General features: G+C 38.0%; 1 pseudogene; it reads left to right on the forward strand.

Annotated features, from left to right (window-relative positions):
* Window positions 1-674: 674 nt before the first annotated feature.
* On the forward strand, window positions 675-1,705 carry LOC124993565 (glutathione S-transferase Mu 1-like; annotated as a pseudogene).
* The last annotated feature ends 6,170 nt before the right edge of the window (window positions 1,706-7,875 follow it).

The raw sequence follows: 7,875 nt of genomic DNA on the forward strand, positions 1-7,875 counted from the left end.
CCATATTGACTTATCAGCAAATTTTCTGCTGAACTTAGGTATAATAATAAAACTGATTAAAAATAAAATTTAGACTGCACACCATGTCAATGTACTGTAAATTTTTGGAGTCCTTCAGATATTTTATTTAGACATTTTCTCTTTTTTTTTTTCAGCTTTTGCTTGTGTTGGGTTCACCATCTGTTAATGCCATGTTTTTTTTTTCTACAGAAAATATGAGCTAAAAATTTCAAGTATTAAAACAAACTTTAGTTCAGCTTGATAAAAATTTGCTAAACATCTATTGTCTATGGAATGCTGGAATAAGAATTTTAAAAGATAAAAAAGATCCAGATATAATTTGTCTTCCTTCATGGTCTGGAATGTAGGGGTGTGTGTGTGTTTCCATGTGTGTGTGTGTGTGTGTGTGTGTGTGAATATGGTAGGATACATGAGAATATGCAGAAGTTTGTTCATGGCAAGTATATAAAACAGGTATCAAAATGAGCGATAGGAAATTATAGAGAAATATTCATGCCTAGCATTTCTTTGTTGTAGAAAAGAAGATTTTGAAATAAAAAGAAAATGACTGAGAAGTTTCTAGGTCCTGAAAAGCCGTGATTTTCTCAGTAACATATTATATCTTGGTTAATACTTACATTAGGTTGATCCAGCTCATCTGCAACTGCAGTACCATGCCCACGATACTGGCTTACTGGGACATCCATGGCTGGCTCATGCCATTCACCTGCTCCTGGAATACACAGACCCAAGCTATAAGGAGAAGAGATGCATGATGGGGGATGCTCCTGACTATGACCGAAGCCAGTGGCTAAATGAGAAATTGAAGCTGGGCCTGAACTTTCCTGATCTGCCCTACTTGATTGATGGGACTCACTAGATCACCCAGAGCAATGTCATCCTATCCTACATTGTGCAAGCACAACCTGTATGGGGAAACAGAAGAGAAGAACCAGGTTACAGACATCTCCAATCAGCTGACCAGAGTCTGCTATAGCCCAAACTTTGAGAAGCCAGAGTGCTTGGAGGGTTTCCCTGAGAAGATGAAGTTCTTTTCACAGTTCCTGGGGAAGCGGCCATGGTTTGCTGGTGACAGGATCACCTGTATTTTCTTACTTACGATATCCTTGACCTGCACCATATATTTGACCCCAAGTGCCTGAATGAGATTCAAAGATTTCAGATATTAGTTCCCTCTTTGAGGGCCTGAAGAAGATCTCTACCCATATGAAGTTCAGCTGTTTCCTCCCAAGACCTGTATACCCAAAGGTGGTTATGTGGGGCAACAAGCAGGACCTTGAAAAGAGGATCAGGAGACTGTTCTCTTCTTGCTACCCAGAGCCCTGGGGAGCAGCCAGGCCTTCTGCAGTTCTTTTCATTCTTTCTACTTCTTTTCATTTCTGTATCATACCCAAAGCCTTATTGCACTCCTTTCTCCCACTAATCCTGAGAAAGGAATTTGGAGATACAGCAAAAAAAAAAAAAAAGAAAAGAAAAAAGACTGAGTCTCAGAAGCACCAAAACACCCATGAGCCTTTGAAATCCAAAATGAGCTCTCCTGAGCAACCCGGTCCACATCCTTTGTCCATTTCAATGACTCAGCTTTTTGCCTGCAAATAGTCACATGAGGGCAATGCACAATTTTTCGGAAAACTGGTGTGAAAAGTGTAACTCCATCCTGGCTCCACCTCTAGTCCAGTCCTAAGCTATTGTCCCTCTATAAATACTAACACTCTACACCAAGGGGCTGCTGTCTATCCCTTGGGAGGTGACCTGTGTCCTCCTTTGAATGTGTACTTCTTGCTTTACCCCAAAAGTTTCTTATGTTCAAGATGGTTGACATTCTCCATTTAATGTGTATTTCTTACTTTATCCCCCAAAATGTTTCTCTTGAGCTATCCTGCATTCCCCCATGAATGAGTATCTGCTTTCCTAAATAAATCTGTTTGTGTCACTGAAAAAAAATTACTCTAGGTTTCAGGGATGTTTAAATAAGGGGCTTCAGTAGGCCTAATAGTCTGAGAAAATTACCTCTTCTATTTATGCTTGTTTTCCCCAAAATTTCTTTCATACCAACAGCTTTTTAAACCCATTTTATCATATCATCATAATTTTTAATTTTCTTCCTTTAAAGCTACAGTGATACCAAAGCAGAGATTAATTCGTATTCAGTGTGAATCTAAGACATACATGGAAGACAATAAAACTGTTATGTACATGTTGAAAAGAACCTGATAAAAACAAGATGTAATGGGTATTTTATCAATTTAGTTGAATAAATTTTATCTTGCTTAGAAAAGATTTTTTAAAATAATGCTTTTAAAAGTCATTATGCAAATTTCTTCACCTAGCATCTACTTGAGGTTTTAATAATAAGGCTTTAGAAGTAATCTTCAACTTTCCCCTGAGATCTAATCAATATGCAAAAGGATATACACTATCTTGAAATGACAAATAATGGGAAAGTTATTCTTCTTGCTCACTCCCTGTGACCTTGCAAATGACTATTTATGCCAAAAATTACATAAGTATTTGGATGACTTCCTAAAGAAATTAAAATGAAATTGAGTCATACTAAAGCTTTATTCAATTAGGCAATTCACTTACAGATTCATTTTTAAAAGAAGCTAGATAAAACTGGTTTTATGTGATAAGTTTCATAGGGCAGGGCTTACCTTTTGAAACTGGAGGGTGTATCCCTCCTATGTGATGTTAGAGATTATTAAAGTAATTAAGATTGTGTGCTTAGTATCACATAAAACAAGTCTACTTTATTAATAGTGCTGGCCTTGGATTTTCCAAACATACTTTTATTTGCCCCAAATTCCATAACTTTCTGAATTTAATCCTCTGCACACTTCTTTACCCATGGCTTTTCTGTAGCCTCCAGTCCCATACTGCAGTCTTGCTTTTAGTTTTGATAACAAAATTTGGAGACATGGTTAGGTGATTGTTTTATTTCTGTATGAGATAATGAAAAGACTTCTTTGGAATGCTGAAGGTGCACTGGTAATTTAGGGGAGGATCTGGTAATCTCTTAAAAAGGAGTTAAAAAATTCTGCTTTTGAGAAAATAGACATAAAGAAATAATATTTTGGAAAATACTGAAGAGATGTATTTCTTTTCTTTTCTTTTCTTTTTTTTCTTTTCTTTTCTTTTCTTTTCTTTATGCTTTTGGTACCAGGGATTGAACCCAGGAGTACTTAACCACTCAGCCACATCACCAGCCCTTTTTTGTATTTTATTTAGAGACAGGGTCTTCTGAGTTGCTTAGGGCCTTGGTAAGTTGCCGAGGCTGGCTTTGAACTTGTGATCCTTCTGCTTCCAGAGCCACTGGGATTACAGGCATGTGCCACTACACCTGGCTTAGAGTTTCAAGAATTTCTAAGTTGAAAACTATATAGTAAATTTAGAGTTGTAGATAAGTGTACCATAATTGTATGGTTGCCATATCATAAAAGTCTCTGCTCTATAATCTTGGGGAGCCAACTCCCTGTGATGGGATGACAAGGATGCTGCTGGGATTTGGGGTTCCTTAAGTGGAGCCTTAGGAAGAGTGGAGAAGCTGCCTTGGTTCCACCTCAATCCTCTGCAGTGTGCTTGCTGTCTGTCTGTCTCATTCCATCTCTAAGCTGACTCTTCCTCTCTTCTCTTGTGTTCAGTGGGTCCTTGGTTTCTGGTCAGAACAGCTGATGGGGCAGGTTGGGCTTGGTGACCCAGAACAAGGACCTCTTGGATGGACTTTCTAACATGTAAGTCACTGCAATCATCACTGACCAGAGCCCTAACTACTTCCCAAGAGGAAAGTCTATTTCTTCTGTAATACCTGCCCCAAGAGTCAAGAGGGCTGTCAAAGTCAGAATAAGTGATTTTCTTTTGTTCCTTAATGATGCATTGGAAAGCAACACTTCTAGTTTTCTAGGGAACTGTCATTTCTCTCTCCTTCCAAATGATTTTTACTTTTCTATTATTAAGGATAAGTATCGCACTCTCTGCCCGCAGAGAGACACGACACCTGGTTCTTTTCAGCTCTTTATTGCGCGCGTCTACTTCCTCATAGTTCTTTCTTTGTTCTCTCTTTGAGGAACTTACACTCCAATATATACAGTACTTGTAACCAATCAGCCTTTTAGCACGAGGGGAGAGCATGCACAGATACAGGCAGCAAAGGCAGGCATACAGTGGACCTGCACTGTCCATCAGGGAGCTCAGCCAATCCCTCGAACTTCCTCAATACGATGTCAGTTGTTTGTGCAAAAGTTAACTGCTCTGGCTCACTGCCAGGCGCCATCTTAGCCTTGCCACACCTAGGGCCAGGGGTCCGGCCGAAACCCCGACAGTTCCCCCTTTTCTCTTTTAAAAAGAAAAGGAAAGCTCGGGACCGTGCCTGTCTTAGGCGGAGTGGTCAACCACCGTCCTTACCCGTCATCGGATAACTGTAGAGCATGCTACAGCTCCTGTCTTAGGTCGGTACGGTGTCACCTTCTCCCTTACCCGTCTTTGACTACCGGTCCAGCATCGAGAGCCATACTTGTGGGGAACTGCCGGCCTCTAGGGCAGTCATGGCCTGATGAAAAATAATCTGGTCCATTTGTTGGGTGGCTCGTAGTTACCAAAGAGGAGTAAAAACCCCAAAGTGCCAAGGCTTGCCCACTGTTTACAAAATTGAAAGCAGAAGAAAACCATTTAGCCAGCTCAGACATAGAAGCAATTTGTACCCTAGTAGAATTAGCTTTGACAATTTTAGCCCTAAGTCATGAGGTAAGATTATCAAATTGAGACGACCAAGTAGAAGTAAGATAGGCTGACAATTTTTTAGATAACCCAGCTGCGGTGCTGGAATTATCATATACAATGGGGGTAGCACAAACAGCTCTTAAAGAGTAAACACATCCCAGTCCCAAAAGTTCTTGTAATATGTCCACTTGTTCTTGTAGTAAGTCCACTCTTCACCAGGAGAATGTCTGTTCTTAAATGTTGGTTTAGAGTTTCTTTAGTCTGTAAGGCTGCAGCTGTATTTTCGGCCAAGTGATTGACTGTTGTTGTTGTAGGTATGGCAGTTGCTAGTGCTGCTGTTGTAGAAACCACTATTGCAGTGACCATAGTCGCTGTGATGTCAAATTCTCTCCTGTTTCTTGATAGTAACACTGGCAATTCTGCATCTGTAACAGAGACTGGGACTGGTAGGAAGGTAGGAACACACATTAAGTCTGCCAGCAGGAACCTAGAAGCATTTTAACATTGAGAGATAGCACAAATCTGAAGTACAATTGAGAGAAGCAGTTGTTTTGTTACATAGTTGAACTGTTCCTCCTAAGAGACTAAAAAGAGGTAGTAAGTTAGTTTATTCCGTGGAAACACACAAACTGAGCCGCAGCTCCAGTAAAGCACCGGGTTACCCTTATTACCCAGAGTTAAAAAACCCCAAACAAAGAGACAAAGAGAAAGTTTATCTTTAGGGGACCTGAAGGTCTCCTCTATTCCCCCTTTTTGTTTATAAAGAGTATTTTTGAGGGTGAGATGTGTATGTTTAACAATACCTTGTTTTTGTGGGTTATAAGGTACCTCTGTGGTTAGAGTTATTTTAATTTTAGTGAGGAATTGGTTCTTACCAATTTTAGTTTTTAAAGAAAAATTTAGACTTTATAACGTAGTACAATCTTTAACAGTTGTTTAACCATAATTGTATAAACCCCTATTTTTAAGACAATTGTTTTAAAGAATAAAACTTAAGAGACACAAAGTTAAGAATGAATTGGTGTTTTTAAGAAAACTTTGTTATTTTACCATGTCAATTTACCATATAGATTAAACTTTGGCTTATATCAGAACATTAGTATTTCACCTTAGGAAAAACCTTAAATAGCTTTAGCTGATTTACCTACATACAACCAACTTAGTTACACACAGACTTGTTGAAACTTGCCCTTTATTACATATAGACTTTCTTATCCAGAAACATTTTCTTTTTCCTTTTACTAAATACATTTCCATACCCAGAACCTTTTATTTTTTCTTTCCTATTTGTTGACCCCTTTTTGTTCACATTCTGAAACAACTCTTATGAAATTTCTGAATTTAGATAAATCACCCTATTTTAATAAGATTAAATATTTTGTTGTTTATAGTACTCTTAATTGAAACACAGTTGAAACTTTTGGGACCCTTTGTATATAGAATTCCACTTGTTGGGACATAACTTTTAGTAACCTTGTTTTTAGTTTAGTGAGGACACAAAGTAATCGTAAATCCTTTTTATTTACCAACCTATGAAAACACCAATAATGTTTAAGTATGATACCCCATGTAATTTAAGGAGTTAAAAGTACTTGATGTTATTTAACAATTAGCATTTTAACTTTGTAAATTAACCAGACGTCTCTACAAACACATTTGAGTAATCCCATACATGTTAACTCAAATTTATTTATTTTATAAAAACCAAGATATCAGACAAGTGTCCTGAACAGGATCTGCTGCCTCTTTCCTGTTGAAGAAAAGTCCTAGAAGCAATTGATATTAGACATTGTTTAACATTAACATTTCATTAGTTTGACCACCTGGAGACTTGTAAGTTATTTTTAAAGATATTTTACTTTCATTAGTTTACCCAATTTAAATTGAACCTTTTTAAATCACGTGAATAAAAGTATTTGGATCCATTTTTAAATTTTAATTTTAAGAGCGCTCAGTTTTGACAAAACATGACATTAGACAGCACAACATAACACATAACACAAAATCAAAGGCCTTGTAACTTTATAGGTAAATGTTCATTGCAATGAAACAGCTGTTCAAAAACTTCAGTTGAATAAAAAATAGAACTGATCAAAAAGAAAAAAAAAATCATTAACCTAGGTATGCAGGATCAAAATTATGAGCTCAAAAATACAGCATTAAAGAAAAAACAAAACAAAACAAGAATCCTGAAGAATAAGTTAGTTTTGTGTAGCGGCCCAGGAGTTTAAAACGGACACTTCTCTTTTTTTTTTTTTTTTCTTTTCTTCTTATCTTCAGGCTACCCCCCTTTTCTCCTTGAGACGCTGTTAGCCACATTCCAATGTGGCTTCAGCAAGGCCAGGCAGGGGGAGGAAGGATTACCCAGGACTTTTTAACCCTTTTTTACCTGGTTGAGAAATCAGGTTAGGTTTGAATGCAGAAAATCACAAAACATTACTTTTTACTACTTTTAAGGAATGGAGCTGCTGAGCTCTCTGCCTAGGGGGACCCTCCCCTAAACTGATTTCCCTCTTTCTAACAAGTTGTTCCTTACACCCACTTTTATTTTTATTTTGTTTGTCCCTGATCTTATTGACGCCCTTTTTGATGTTTTAGACCTTTTTTCTTACATTTTCTCCAAAACCTGACTGCCCTCAGTCAGAGGCTCCACAAAAGAGTGTTTTTTAACTATTGCCCGCAGGTCTCGAGTCTTCACCGGTGTCAATGTCATCATTAATAGGGCGCTTAGACTGCATTGTTAGCTTCCCAAATGTCCTTTCTAGCTCCCCCCCTGAAAATTCCTCTTTTGAATCTTCCCCTTCTGAGTTATTATTTCTTTCTGAGTTCTGAGAACAGAACTGTTTCTCTTTAATCTCTTCTAAAACCTGACTTCCCTCTTCCAGGGGTCCCTTTAGATTTTGTTTATCTTTATGTTGTAAGCAAGATTTAATCAGGGACCAAATGGCTAAAGTTCCAACAGGTAACAGCTTTTGTTTTTTTGTTATGTGTAGATCCTCTCCCAGGTGCTTCCACTGAGGAATATATTTAACAACCCTTATATAAAAACCACGGAGAGACCTTTTTTATGGTATCAAGGAATGCTCAAGCTGTTCTGCCTTCAGCGGCATTCCGTGATTCCCCAACAACTCCCTAAGA

This window comes from Sciurus carolinensis, chromosome 9, assembly GCF_902686445.1.
Source record: "Sciurus carolinensis chromosome 9, mSciCar1.2, whole genome shotgun sequence".
Lineage (NCBI taxonomy): Eukaryota > Metazoa > Chordata > Mammalia > Rodentia > Sciuridae > Sciurus > Sciurus carolinensis.